Raw genomic sequence first — 14460 nt, 5'->3', positions numbered from 1 at the left:
GATTTGACATGAACACCCAAAGTGAGAGCCGTGTCAAAGATTAACCCTAGGTTCCTGATAGACGATTTCACAAATGTTGAAAGGGGACCAAGACCATTCATTATCTTAGGTACATGCCTGTCAGGAGCACATAAGAGGACTTCAGTTTTCTTTTTTTATTAAGTTGGAGGAATTTTCAGCCATCCAACCTTGAATGGATTATAAGCACTCATTCAGAATGTGCAGCTTAGAAACATCTTGGGGTTTAAAAGAAATATATAACTGGATATCATCGGTGTAGCAGTGGTACCAAATACCCTCAAAGGGGCTCAACATATGCTGGAGAGGTAGATATATTAAAAACAATAAGGACCTCAATACAGAACCTTGTGGCACACCATGGGTGAGGGAAGTGGATTGTCCATACAGATATGAGGAGAACCACTCTAAGGCAGATCCAAATACCCCGACCCAATATTTGAGCCTTTCAAGCAGAATGTGTGTCAACGGTGTGGTCAACGGTGACGTGATGTCCAACATCAACATCTGCATCGTTTTGCATCAAAATGTCACTGGAGACACTAAGAAGGGCTGTTTCGGTAGAATGAGCTCTACAAAAGCCAGTGGGAAATTTGTCAACGATATTGTGTTTGTCCAAAACTGTTGTAAGCTGCTTAGCCACAACCTTTAAAAAATCTTGGCAATTAATGGTAGTTTTGGAATTGGCCTGGAACTGCTAGTAAGAGAAGTGTCTAACATGTTTTTTTTAAAAGGGGGTGCATGGCAGCATTTTTAAAATAAGCAGCAACTTTACCAGACACTAGTGAAGTGTGGATTATAGTGCGCACACAGGGACCAATAGACTTGAAGACATTTTTGAGTAATGATGCAGGTAAAATGTCAAGTGAACAGGAGGATGCTTTCATTGAATTAACTAATTTTACCAGCTCAGGTAGTGAAATGGGTAAAAAAAAAAAAAAACTATCTAAAATAACAGGCCAAGCAGGAGTAGGAACTGACCATGGAGATGCTGATGGGGATTTTTTTTTCTTACATTACTAATTTTTATTTGGAAGAAATTTTTCACAGTCTTCATTTGAAGAAATAGGGGCAGCAGGTGGAGCAGGAGTACACTGTAAACCCCAACAGTCTACCTGACTTACAAAGTTTGTGGATATAACAATTGAAATTCCTCACAAAGTTGAAACAACTTAAAACTTTTCTGTTCTGTTAACGATTCAAACAGATATAATTGTACATGGCTTAGAAGTTAAGAGTAAATACTGCTTTCTTAATTATGATTTTTGAGTAAATGTTTTTTTTCCGAGCTCCGCATGTGTACGTCAACTACGTCATGACGTTTTCTCTCTAACCTGAACGACGTTGACAGAAAATTCTGTTCAATATGGCTGCCCTTCTCGAGCGACTGGAGAGCACATTTGGAGAAACTTGTAAGTACAACGGAACCTTCGTTATGTTTATTTTTTCCGTAAAAAAGTATGTTGCAGCCAAGAACTTCTTTTCGAATGCGCTGTTGTGTTAAAAAGCACAGACCCAGGTGGTGAATAGTTGTTTGCTGTTGTTCGCGCTCTTTTTCAAACATAGATTATGTCATCAGTTTTACAGTTTTAACCGATTAAAACACAGTTTTAATAAGAATCACACATAAAGAAAGGGTCTTATATGGGCAGAAATTTGTGCCATCAGAAACTGAATTTGAATAAGTTAAATTTGAATTTGAATTACTCGGATTGAATCTGAATTGTAACTTGAATGAAAGCTTTTGAAAACTGAATTTGAATTAGTTTAATTTGAAATTGAATTTATGGTTTGAAAATGAATTGATTTGCTTTGAAACTGCATTTTATCCTTTAAAAATTCAGCTCTCGAATAATTTCAGATTCACTTCTCACCATTCAGTTTCAGTTCTACAATTCAATTTCAGTTCCAAAATTCAGTTTTTTGGGACTTACATCCGGTTCCGGTTCAAGTGCAGATTAATAGAACTACAGACTGATAGCGTTACTGACGGGAATCTATACCGTCTTGAGCTGAATTAAGACTTCAGAAGTCATTCGTCATGTCGAATGACCAGCGGATAAACTCTCAGGTTGGTAATAAATGTATTACATGTATAAGAACAAGCGTCATGTTAACAAATGATAGCCGTACAGTAACCTTTATGCTTATTGTAGCTGCTAGCTAAAAACGCTAATTTAGCGTAGTTTGCCCTGATTTCAGCTTTGACAAACAAATATGATCGACTGTTTCTAGTAGAATTCCAAAGTTGTCATCTTGTACCCTGTCAGAGCCCTGTATGCTTGCAGAGACCCCTACAGTAAGGAAACATGCAAAACGCTGTCCAAACCTTTGTATTTTAGCTTTATTTATGTCTTACACAGCATCCCAACTCTTTAGCGAACTTAATAACTTTAGCTAAAGTGAATAGTTAGTCTTATTCATTAGTGCAGCGTTACTGGATCACCTCTGTTTGAAGTAATATAATATGATATACAACTATCACTGTGTTTAACTATCATAATAATTCTTAGGGTACTGAGTGCATGCTTAATTAGATTTTTTTTTTTTTAAACATACTGCTCCATTGCTATGTTTGACAGGCTGAAGTTGTCGGGTCTCCTCCTAAATCAACCATCTTTTACAGGTGTTTTGTGCCAGAAATGGAGTGTCCACTGAAGACTGAAGATACTGAATCTCTACGTCGTGCCATTGATCCCTCCTGTGCCTTCATCTAGACAAGAGACATTAACTTAACCACTCTCACATGCTCTGTACCTACATCACCTTCCCTGACAGTCGTAGCTTGGCTCATCTGAGGGTGAAATTATAAGAATGTATTATTTTGCAAAGTGCTCTCTAGGGTTCCTAAATAAAATATGGCATTGAGGTCATTTCTTTTGAATTAATCCCTTCTTCTGTTTATCCTTCCTTCTGTTTATCTATCCTTTATCCCTCCTTCTTTCAGTTTATCCGCTGGTCATTCGACATGACGAATGACTTCTGAAGTCTTAATTCAGCTCAAGACGCTGTAGATTCCCGTCAGTAACGCTATCAGTCCGTAGTTCTATTAATCTGCGCTTGAACCGGAACCGGATGTAAGTCCCAAAAAACTGAATTTTGGAACTGAAATTGAATTGTAGAACTGAAACTGAATGGTGAGAAGTGAATCTGAAATTATTCGAGAGCTGAATTTTTAAAGGATAAAATGCAGTTTCAAAGCAAATCAATTCATTTTCAAACCATAAATTCAATTTCAAATTAAACTAATTCAAATTCAGTTTTCAAAAGCTTTCATTCAAGTTACAATTCAGATTCAATCCGAGTAATTCAAATTCAAATTTAACTTATTCAAATTCAGTTTCTGATGGCACAGATTTCTGCCCATAGTCTTAGTGATATTTTAACAACCCCTTGCCAACGCAAGAAAGTTGGCGTTTTTACAACAGCAGCCTCATTGTTCGGCAGGTTTTTTTTTTCTTCTCATTAGCATCGTTCAAAAGTGACTTAGCTAGCAGTGGCAACTTCTATCTAAAACAATTAAAGGTAATACCCAGATTGAAATATAGCAAGGTGTTGTATATTTAGTGTGCTGATAAGGTTTTCAATATTTTTATTTTTTCTTCCAAGGCTGAAGACCGAAGACAAAAAGACTGAAGAAAAAAAAATTCAGACTGCAAGTAATTTCAGGTGGAGACAGTAAACACAGGTGAGTTGAAAGATCTATTGAAGAGTCCTTTCTTCGTGGCCATTAAAACATTTTTAGGTTAAAAGACCTGTTTTTTTAAATCATGCCCCTGCTTTGTCACACTGAATCATGTTGAAAAGATATACAGTGGCTTGCAAAAGTATTCGGCCCCCTTGAACTTTTCCACATTTTGTCACATTAAAGCCACAAACATGTATCAATGTTATTGGAATTCCACGTGAAAGACCAACACAAAGTGGTGTACACGTGAGAAGTGGAACGAAAATTATACATGATTTCAAACATTTTTTACAAATAAATAACTGCAAAGTGGGGTGTGTGTAATTATTCAGCCCCCTGAGTCAATACTTTGTAGAACCACCTTTTGCTGCAATTCCAGCTGCCAGTCTTTTAGGGTATGTCTCTACCAGCTTTGCACATCTAGAGACTGAAATCCTTGCCCATTCTCCTTTGCAAAACAGCTCCACAACTGCCCTGTGACGGCCTCAGAGGTTGTCTAAGAGAATATTGGGAGCAACAACACCATGAAGTCCAAAGAACACACCAGACAGGTCAGGGATAAAGTTATTGAGAAATTTAAAGCAGGCTTAGGCTACAAAAAGATTTCCCAAGCCTTGAACATCCCACGGAGCACTGTTCAAGCCATCATCCAGAAATGGAAGGAGTATGGCACAACTGTAAACCTACCAAGACAAGGCCGTCCACCTAAACTCACAGGCCGAACAAGGAGAGCGCTGATCAGAAATGGAGCCAAGAGGCCCATGGTGACTCTGGACGAGCTGCAGAGATCTACAGCTCAGGTGGGGGAATCTGTCCATAGGACAACTATTAGTCGTGCACTGCACAAAGTTGGCCTTTATGGAAGAGTGGCAAGAAGAAAGCCATTGTTAACAGAAAACCATAAGAAGTCTCGTTTGCAGTTTGCCACAAGCCATGTGGGGGACACAGCAAACATGTGGAAGAAGGTGCTCTGGTCAGATGAGACCAAAATGGAACTTTTTGGCCAAAATGCAAAATGCTATGTGTGGCGGAAAACTAACACTGCACATCATTCTGAACACACCATCCCCACTGTCAAACATGGTGGTGGCAGCATCATGCTCTGGGGGTGCTTCTCTTCAGCAGGGACAGGGAAGCTGGTCAGAGTTGATGGGAAGATGGATGGAGCCAAATACAGGGCAATCTTGGAAGAAAACCTCTTGGAGTCTGCAAAAGACTTGAGACTGGGGCGGAGGTTCACCTTCCAGCAGGACAACAACCCTAAACATAAAGCCAGGGCAACAATGGAATGGTTTAAAACAAAACATATCCATGTGTTAGAATGGCCCAGTCAAAGTCCAGATCTAAATCCAATCGAGAATCTGTGGCAAGATCTGAAAACTGCTGTTCACAAACGCTGTCCATCTAATCTGACTGAGCTGGAGCTGTTTTGCAAAGAAGAATGGGCAAGAATTTCAGTCTCTAGATGTGCAAAGCTGGTAGAGACATACCCTAAAAGACTGGCAGCTGTAATTGCAGCAAAAGGTGGTTCTACAAAGTATTGACTCAGGGGGCTGAATAATTACGCACACCCCACTTTGCAGTTATTTATTTGTAAAAAATGTTTGGAATCATGTATGATTTTCGTTCCACTTCTCACGTGTACACCACTTTGTATTGGTCTTTCACGTGGAATTCCAATAAAATTGATTCGTGTTGGTGGCTGTAATGTGACAAAATGTGGGAAAGTTCAAGGGGGCTGAATAGTTTTGCAAGCCACTGTATTTTCATGGCTCCCCCCATTACCATTACCTTGTACTTCTTTCTACCAGTCTATTTTTTTTTTGTGACATTAACATCTTAAATGTACCCCACCAGTTTAATTATTAATAGCTGTGTTAGTATTTATAATGCATTTTTTTTTATCATGTGCAGATCTACCAAGGGTCAGTGGCACAGTTCACCTTTTATGGTAAGTTATAACACTTCATATGTGGTCACATAAGTAAGTTGTTTCATCAGTTGTTCAGTTCTTATAAAATAATGTTGTATAATTGTACCAAATCACTGAGGATACATCCAATGTGTAAATCCCAATCAACAATTTTCCTGTGATATTCGCTCGTGTTTAGAGAATCTCCATTATCTTGGTTACTGAGTTTCCATTTTTGTAGGGCCAAATTTGTATTAAAAATTAATATTTTCATATGATGTGAAATGACTCAATCATTTTTAATTTTTAGAAGAAACCATTCATTAAGCCCCTTAAGGTGCAGATTTCATATATTGATAATGATAAAATTAACACAAATTAAAGGTTTCACTGATAAACACTCAATTTTTCCTTGCTATGAACCCCATGTTCTATATAGATTACAGCTCTGATCTGGAGAAGACTATTTTAAAATACTGTGTAGGATTTTTGTCAAATGATTAAGAAACAGGCTCTTTGTCATAAGAGACAGAAAGGTTGTGTCTTAAAAGAAATGTCTCCAAAATTTAGTAGAGTCTGATGTCATGCAGTTTCATAAACATGTATTCTCCCCAAAGAATGACACCTGAAAACTTTGTGTTAAATGAACTTTTCTTTTCCCTTTTTAGGAGGCGCCTGATATCAACGTGAAACGCACTGCAGTACTTTGTGCCCTTCTTGTATACCTGTGGGAGGAGGACCCAGAATTCTTTAAGACATGTAATGTAAGTGTATTTTTGCATCACTTAAATTCTGCCAGTGAGATAAAATACCATGGGTTTTTTTAAAATACAATTTAGTACCCTAGCAGCTACCAAATTGTACAAGCAAAATACCCTCTCTTTAGAAAACCCTCACACACAAACACACACACACACAGGGTCAGGAGCAGAGCACAGGCGTATCACAGCACTATGGCTACGCTGCAGGTGGCCCCAAAACCAGGCTGAAGTCAAGATTTAGTTTCTTTTTGAGATAAAGTCATGAAATAAAAAATTACTTTTTTTAGAAAAATAACAAACATACAAATTATGTAATGCAAGAAGCTAACACGTTAATGTACATTTTTCAAAAAAGTAGAGTACCCTAACTCGTTACAAAGTAACCCACTACACTGCTGAATGTTTTGCTAGATTACAGGTCATGCTTGTCACATTCTCTCAAACCAACCTTACTTATTTAATTGGGGCGATGGTGGCTCAAGAGTTGGCAGTTTGTCTTGTAATCGGAAGGTTGCCGGTTCGAGCCCTGGCTCCAACAGTCTCGGTCGTTGTGTCCTAGGGCAAGACACTTCACCCGTTGCCTACTGGTGGTGGTCAGAGGGCCCGGTGGCGCCAGTGTCTGGCAGCCTCGCCTCTGTCGGTGCGCCCCAGGGCAGCTGTGGCTACAATGTAGCTTGCCATCACCAGTGTGTGAATGTGTGTGTGTGGATGACTGAATGTGTAAAGCGCTATACAAATACAGGCCATTTACCATTGATACTGTGCCTATTCCAGGAGGACGCATTGGATGAGTCGACCCTCATTGACACTCCAGTTGCCCTTCTCACAGTGGTTAAGGACAGCGCTTCCCAGTCCAGTCCATTTTACTTCCTCAAGCATGGCTGTTGTGGTGAAAGGCGACTAGGTGATGCGTGATATTCCCAGATTTGCAGATGCATTTGCTTTATTGTTTGGCTTGATCTATGCTCTGCATTTAGACTACCCCAGGAAGCTCGTTCACACATTTACCTTTGTCCAAAATATCTTCATGGGGCTTGATGACGGCAAACCCCTGAAACCCTGCCTACATGTGTCATGAACCGAAGTTCAGTGCACAAGCTGAACCCAGAAGCAGAGCCAACACACACGCAGGAGTACGAGAAAATAAACTTTATTCTAACTAAAGGTGTCCCGGGAGGGTTAAGGAAAACACACGTGAAACTAGAGAAACCAAGGCACCGGGAGAAGAGTCGCGCAGGAACGCCGAAAACGGGACTGAGGGAGGCTGCAACAGAAAAAGAGAAGAATTACTGGGGTGCGGGGAAAAGCGGCATACGTGAGGGAGAGTTTGAGTCTTACAGTCAAAGCGGGGCCGTGAGAGCCGGAGGGAGGGGTGAAGGTCCGCGGGGAGCTCTAGGGAAGGCAAAGTGAGGGATACTGAAGGTGATCAAAAAACTCCAGGCGGGCAGGTGGACAGGCAGGTGGCTCAAAAACACGCCGAGCAGTTATCTGAGTGCACAGGGAGAAATCAGCGCTCATGCAGACAAATGAGGGTTTTCACAATCGCTTCCCTGTAGGCATACGTTACCGCTGTGAGACGATTACGGACTGGCGTGGAGCAGCAGGCTGGGCTGGATCAAGTAGTCCACCTGATAATCGCCTGGGATGAGATGCAGGTGTAGAGTTAACAGCCACGCCCGTGGGCGTGAGCATCGCATCAGCTCCTCGGACGCCGGGCCGCGGACCATGACAGTACCCCCCCTCAAGGGTCGCCCCCAGGCGACTGGCCGGACTGCTGCCTGCGGAGAGAAGCATGGAAGGCAGAGATGAGACGGGGATCCAGAATGAAGGAGCGCGGGACCCAGAGGCGGTCCTCGGGGCCGTACCCCTCCCAGTCCACGAGATACTGCCAACCCCGCCCGCGCCGGCGCGCATCCAGGATCCGTCGGACCGCATAGGCAGGATGGCCGCCGACGAGCCGTGCGGGAGGAGGGGGCTCGGGAGGAGGGCACAGAGGACTGCGGCGGACCGGTTTAATCTGAGAGACATGGAACGTGGGATGCACCCGCCAAGAGGCCGGAAGCCGGAGCCTGACTGCCACCGGGTTGATGACTCGGTCCACCTCGTACGGTCCAATAAAGCGGGGTGCCAGTTTTCGAGACGAGCCCCGAAGCGGGATGTTTCCAGCTGCCAACCAGACCTTTTGTCCCGGACGATATTCAGGGGCCGGGGCACGGCGGCGATCGGCATAGTGCGCGTGCCGTTCCTTCGCGCGCAGGAGGGCCCGGCGCACGCTGCGCCACACCCATTGACAGCGCCGGAGGTGATGTGGAGCTGACGGGACGGAGAGGGCTAGTTCCTCTTCTGGAAAGAGCGGAGGCTGATAACCGAGGGACGCTTCGAATGGGGATAACCCGGTGGAGGACGAGGTGAGAGTGTTATGGGCGTACTCCACCCAAGGCAGGTAAGTGGCCCAAGAGGAGGGATTTTGACTGGCTACACACCTTAGCATAGTCTCCAGCTCCTGGTTTAGACGTTCGGTCTGTCCGTTGGACTGCGGGTGGAAACCGGAGCTCAGATTGACCCTAGCGCCTAGAATGGAGCAAAAGGTCTTCCACACTTGTGAGGAGAACTGGGGCCCCCGATCGGAGACGATTTCAAGGGGGATTCCGTGGAGTCTGAAAACATCAGTGATTAATGTTTGGGCTGTTTCCGCGGCCGAAGGCAGCTTTGTCAGCGGGATGAAATGAGCGGCCTTAGAAAATCTATCCACAACGGTGAGGACTACACATTTCCCGGAGGAGGTAGGGAGACCGGTAACAAAGTCTAGGGAGATGTGAGACCATGGCCGGTGGGGTGTAGTGAGCGGGTGGAGCTGACCTACGGGGTGCTTGGTGGAAGATTTATTACGAGCGCAGATGGCACAAGCAGACACGTAAGCTCTCACGTCCTTTATTAGTGACTTCCACCAGAAGTGTCTTCTGAGGAGGTGTATCGTTCTACTCACGCCTGGGTGGCACGTGAATCGTGCGGTATGGATCCAGTGGATGACCGCCCCACGGGCGGCAGCGGGAACGAAGCGCCGCCCAAGTGGACCGGTACCTGGATCAGGGTCCTCCGGGAGAGCTCGGCGAATGGTCTCCTCGATTTCCCAGGTGAGAGCGCCCACCACGCAGGCGGCGGGTAGGACGGTGGCGGGAGAGAACGCTTCATCGTCGGAGGTATATAGACGGGAGAGCGCATCGGGCTTGATGTTCCGTGACCCTGGACGATAGGAGAGAGTGAAGTTAAAGCGAGCGAAGAACAGAGACCAGCGGGCTTGGCGTGGATTTAACCTCTTGGCAGTTCTCAGGTACGTTAGATTTTTATGATCTGTCCATATGAGGAAGGGCTGTTTAGCCCCCTCCAGCCAGTGGCGCCATTCCTCTAAGGCAAGTTTAATAGCCAAGAGTTCCCTGTCGCCGATGTCGTAGTTCTTCTCCGTGGGGGTGAGTCGGCGCGAGAAGTAGGCGCACGGCCGGAGTTTGTTTTGAGGCCCGGATCGCTGGGAGAGAACTGCTCCAACTCCAGCATCAGACGCGTCAACCTTAACGATAAACTGTTTAGAGGAGTCGGGATGGGTTAGAATAGGTGCGGATGTGAATAAGTGCTTTAACTTAACGAAGGCCGCGTGGGCCTCTGGAGACCAGGTGAAAGGTACCTTAGATGAGGTGAGCTGGGTGAGAGGCGTGGCCACTTGGCTGTAGTTCCGAATGAAGCGGCGATAAAAGTTCGCAAACCCGAGAAAGCTTTGGAGCTTCTTCCGTGACTCCGGGACCGGCCACTCTAGGACCGCCTTGACCTTCACTGGGTCGGTCTTCACCTGCCCACCTGCTAGGATGTAGCCCAAGAAGGAAATGGATGCAGTGTGGAACTCACACTTCTCTGCCTTGACATACAGTCTGTTCTCGAGCAGCCGCTGTAGTACGCTCCTCACATGGACGTGATGCTCCTCGAGCGTTTTGGAAAAAACCAGGATATCATCCAGATACACAAAAACAAACACGTTCAGGAAATCCCGTAACACGTCATTGACCAGGGCTTGGAAAACCGCCGGGGCGTTAGTTAAACCAAACGGCATCACTAAATATTCAAAGTGCCCTAATAGAGTATTGAATGCGGTTTTCCATTCGTCACCTTCTCGTATTCGAACCAGATGATAGGCATTCCGCAGGTCCAGCTTAGTAAAAACCGTGGCTTCCTGGAGCGACTGGAAAACAGAGTTGATTAGCGGGAGGGGGTATTTATTCTTGACAGTGATGTCGTTTAAACCCCGGTAATCGATGCACGGGCGGAGCGACCCGTCCTTCTTTCCCACAAAGAAAAAACCCGCAGCAACGGGGGAGGATGACGGCCTAATTCTTCCTGCTGCTAGCGACTCTTGGATGTAATTCACCATAGTTTCTCTTTCGGGACGAGACAGGTTGTATAATCTGCTAGAGGGCAGCGAAGCTCCCGGAAGTAAATCAATGGCGCAGTCATACGGACGGTGAGGTGGCAGCAAGAGCGCCTTGTCCTTACTAAACACCTGCTGTAAATCGTGATATTCGGGGGGAATGGAAGAGAGGTCTGGTGCTTGTGGCTGAACAGGAATCCGTTCAGCTGAGGAGGGGGGAACGGCTGATCGTAAGCAGTTCGCCAGGCAAAACAAACTCCAGCTGGTGATTCTTCTCCCAGCCCAATCAATATGAGGGTTATGTCTCTGTAGCCAGGGATAACCTAAGATAAGCGGGGTGTCAGGGGAGGGAAAAGTGAAAAAAGAAAGCCGCTCGTTGTGGTTTCCTGATGTGATTAACCGTACAGGCGCGGTCTGGTGAGTGATAAAGGCAAACACCTGATTATTCAACGTAGACGCGGGGATGGGCGGTTCAAGCGGAGTAAGTGATAACCCTAACTTGTTAGCCAGTCTCTCATCCATGAGGTTCTGTTCCGCCCCGGAGTCCACCAGCGCGGGGCATGTGAAAGTTTGGTTGTTAGTTACGATGGTAACAGACAGTAACAATCGGGGTCTAGTTGTGCTTAACGTGCTGCCCACCCGTATCCCCGGACTTACCGGTGGGCCGGTTCGTTTGGGCGGACCGGGCAAACAGCGATGCGATGACCGGACCTCCCGCAGTACAGGCAGTCCCCAGCCCGAAAACGGCGTTCCCTCTCCTCCGGAGAAAGCCGAGAGCGTCCGATTTGCATGGGTTCGGGCGGAGGAGGCGACGGAGGACGCGCGCACGCAGCCACGGGAGGGGACGAAGAGGCCCGAATCCCGGGGCGCAATACGGGACTCAAGGGCTTAAGCCGCCGCTCGGCATCCCTCTCCCGCAGGCGTCTATCGATCCTGCGGGCGAGGGAAGCCAATTCTTCAAAGGATTTCGTCTCCTCGTGGAACGCTAGCTGGTCTTTCATCTGATCGTTCAGCGACCGTAAAAAGACCCCACGGAGGGCCGAATCGGGCCAACCCACAGCAACCGCCCTGGTACGAAATTCGACTATATACTCAGCAATACTACGCCGCCCCTGACGGAGCGCGAGTATTTTCTTTGCGGCGTCGTCCTCCGAGACAGGAGGAGAGAACGTCGCCTTGAACTCCTCCAGAAAATCGTCGAAATCACAACCACGAATGGGGTGAGAGGTTAAATAAGCCTCAGCCCATGCTAAAGCCCGTCCCCGTAACAACCCAACAAAGTGGGAAATCTTAGCAGCATCCGTGGGGAAGGCGTGCGGCGTGCGGCTGAAAAATAAGGAGCATTGGAAAAGGAACCCCCACACAGGTCTAATTCACCGTGGAAGGGTTCCAGCGGAGGAGGTGAAACGCTGTGGTGCACGGGGTCGGGCTGGTTGACCCGCAGCTGATCCTGAGTGTCACTGAGCTCCTGGTAACGGTCTTGGAGTGACTGGAGCTGCTGATCGTGGCGACCGAGAATAGCGCCCTGTTTGTTAATAGCGGAGCGTAGTGGCTCTGCTGGGTCCATACTGGCCAGTCCGTACTGTCATGAACCGAAGTTCAGTGCACAAGCTGAACCCAGAAGCAGAGCCAACACACACGCAGGAGTACGAGAAAATAAACTTTATTCTAACTAAAGGTGTCCCGGGAGGGTTAAGGAAAACACACGTGAAACTAGAGAAACCAAGGCACCGGGAGAAGAGTCGCGCAGGAACGCCGAAAACGGGACTGAGGGAGGCTGCAACAGAAAAAAGAGAAGAATTACTGGGGTGCGGGGAAAAGCGGCATACGTGAGGGAGAGTTTGAGTCTTACAGTCAAAGCGGGGCCGTGAGAGCCGGAGGGAGGGGTGAAGGTCCGCGGGGAGCTCTAGGGAAGGCAAAGTGAGGGATACTGAAGGTGATCAAAAAACTCCAGGCGGGCAGGTGGACAGGCAGGTGGCTCAAAAACACGCCGAGCAGTTATCTGAGTGCACAGGGAGAAATCAGCGCTCATGCAGACAAATGAGGGTTTTCACAATCGCTTCCCTGTAGGCATACGTTACCGCTGTGAGACGATTACGGACTGGCGTGGAGCAGCAGGCTGGGCTGGATCAAGTAGTCCACCTGATAATCGCCTGGGATGAGATGCAGGTGTAGAGTTAACAGCCACGCCCGTGGGCGTGAGCATCGCATCAGCTCCTCGGACGCCGGGCCGCGGACCATGACAACATGCTCTTAAGGAATAAGGCAATGTTTGTTAGGACATGCACTCTGTTACTGAGCACTTTGTTTGAAGCACTTTATTTAAAGCACTTTAAGTTTACTACAGGCTTTGGGTGGATTTAACTCCATCAGTTTATCTAATTTTCCTATACTTGGCTGCCTGTTCTGGTTATTTGGAAGCTGATCGTCTTTCTTTGTACCCATTTTAAAAAATTGTTTTTCATTTCTATTTAAAAAAAAAAGTGATTAGTATTTGACTTTTTGTTTTGCATTTTTGTGTATTTTGGGAAAGATACAATTAGGACTGATGTCGTCCTTTGTGATTTTATAAAAAGATAAATGTTCTACACTGAATTTATAATGCTCACTTTATGGTGCCCATGTCCATGTTAGTGGTTTTATAAAACCATTTGTGATGTTTTTAAATTTCCATGAAAAAATGTTAAATAAACAAAATGTAAAGTAACTAAATTTCTGTACTTTTTTTTAGTAGTCTACACTCAAACATTGAAACATAAATATCTTTTAATTAATAATCATATAATTTGAGTTTAGGTTGTAATATAATTGCATTGTGTTGCATCAAAATAAACTACAAGAAACACAAAAATATTGAAATTAAAGTATACAGTCCTTGAGCTCAATTAATAAAATATAAAATATAATTTTAAATTTTTAGGTTAACAATAAATACAAATTTTGAGTACCCCCATACTTAGAAGAGATGAGTTTGTGTACTTAAATCTTTTGAGGTAATCGGTTTCCACAAAAGTTTTAAGTTCAGTCAACTTGTCCGGGTTTACAGTGTAATAATATCAGTAATGGTGTCAACTAACACCTTAGGATTACCTCTGCTCTTTGCAACCAGATAAGAAAAACAGACAGCCCTCACATCTCTAATTGCATTGTTAAAAGAAGCTAAAAGATCCTTTATGTTAAGGAGATGAAGATGAGTTTTCCTCCACAAGCGCTCAGCTTTACAACAATCCCATTTTAAGCAGCGAATACTGCCATTTAGCCAAGGTGAGGACTTGGAAACAAAAGCTAGTTTCATTTTAGCCGGACAGATTTCATCCAAAATCGAAAGACAATGATTAGTAAATAGATCTGTTAAAAAATCAACATCGTTTTGAGGGGATAGATTTAAATTAAAAGCATCTGGAAATTCTCTGCTGTGGAGGAATTTAAGATGCAAGAACTAACCGTCTGGTGAACAGGAGACAGGGGCTGGTGAAAAGACAAGTTAAAAAGAATACAGTGATGATCAGAAATAAGACTGTCCTCTGAACTCTGATAAAAACAAGTTATTTGGACCAGATGTACAATACTCCACACCACAATAAAACGGATCCTTATGTCCAACTTTAATCAGAGCGGCAGGAGAACCGGTCCTGAAATGCCACAGCGAGACCTCCTCCACGGCCAG

The 14460-nt window shown here is 45.2% G+C and overlaps 3 long non-coding RNA genes across 3 annotated transcripts; 1 reads left to right on the top strand and 2 right to left on the bottom strand.

Annotated features, from left to right (window-relative positions):
* The first annotated feature begins 3585 nt into the window (after positions 1–3585).
* LOC112843919 (uncharacterized) lies at positions 3586–7421 on the top strand. The gene is made up of 4 exons (XR_003216474.1): positions 3586–3706; positions 5621–5657; positions 6287–6382; positions 7154–7421. It is a non-coding gene; the product is annotated as an uncharacterized LOC112843919 (long non-coding RNA).
* A 36-nt stretch (positions 7422–7457) lies between these two features.
* LOC109198432 (uncharacterized) lies at positions 7458–8138 on the bottom strand. Its single transcript, XR_002059228.2, has 3 exons — positions 7947–8138; positions 7718–7867; positions 7458–7643 (listed from the first exon to the last, which is right to left on the bottom strand). It is a non-coding gene; the product is annotated as an uncharacterized LOC109198432 (long non-coding RNA).
* Positions 8139–12249: 4111 nt separating this feature from the next.
* LOC109198431 (uncharacterized) lies at positions 12250–13033 on the bottom strand. The gene is made up of 3 exons (XR_002059227.2): positions 12875–13033; positions 12646–12795; positions 12250–12570 (listed from the first exon to the last, which is right to left on the bottom strand). It is a non-coding gene; the product is annotated as an uncharacterized LOC109198431 (long non-coding RNA).
* Positions 13034–14460: the final 1427 nt, after the last annotated feature.

The sequence above is a fragment of the Oreochromis niloticus genome, linkage group LG3, assembly GCF_001858045.2.
Source record: "Oreochromis niloticus isolate F11D_XX linkage group LG3, O_niloticus_UMD_NMBU, whole genome shotgun sequence".
NCBI classification, from domain to species: Eukaryota; Metazoa; Chordata; class Actinopteri; order Cichliformes; family Cichlidae; genus Oreochromis; species Oreochromis niloticus.
Note: the sequence above shows the minus strand (reverse complement) of the source record. Positions and strands in the feature narration are given on the sequence as shown.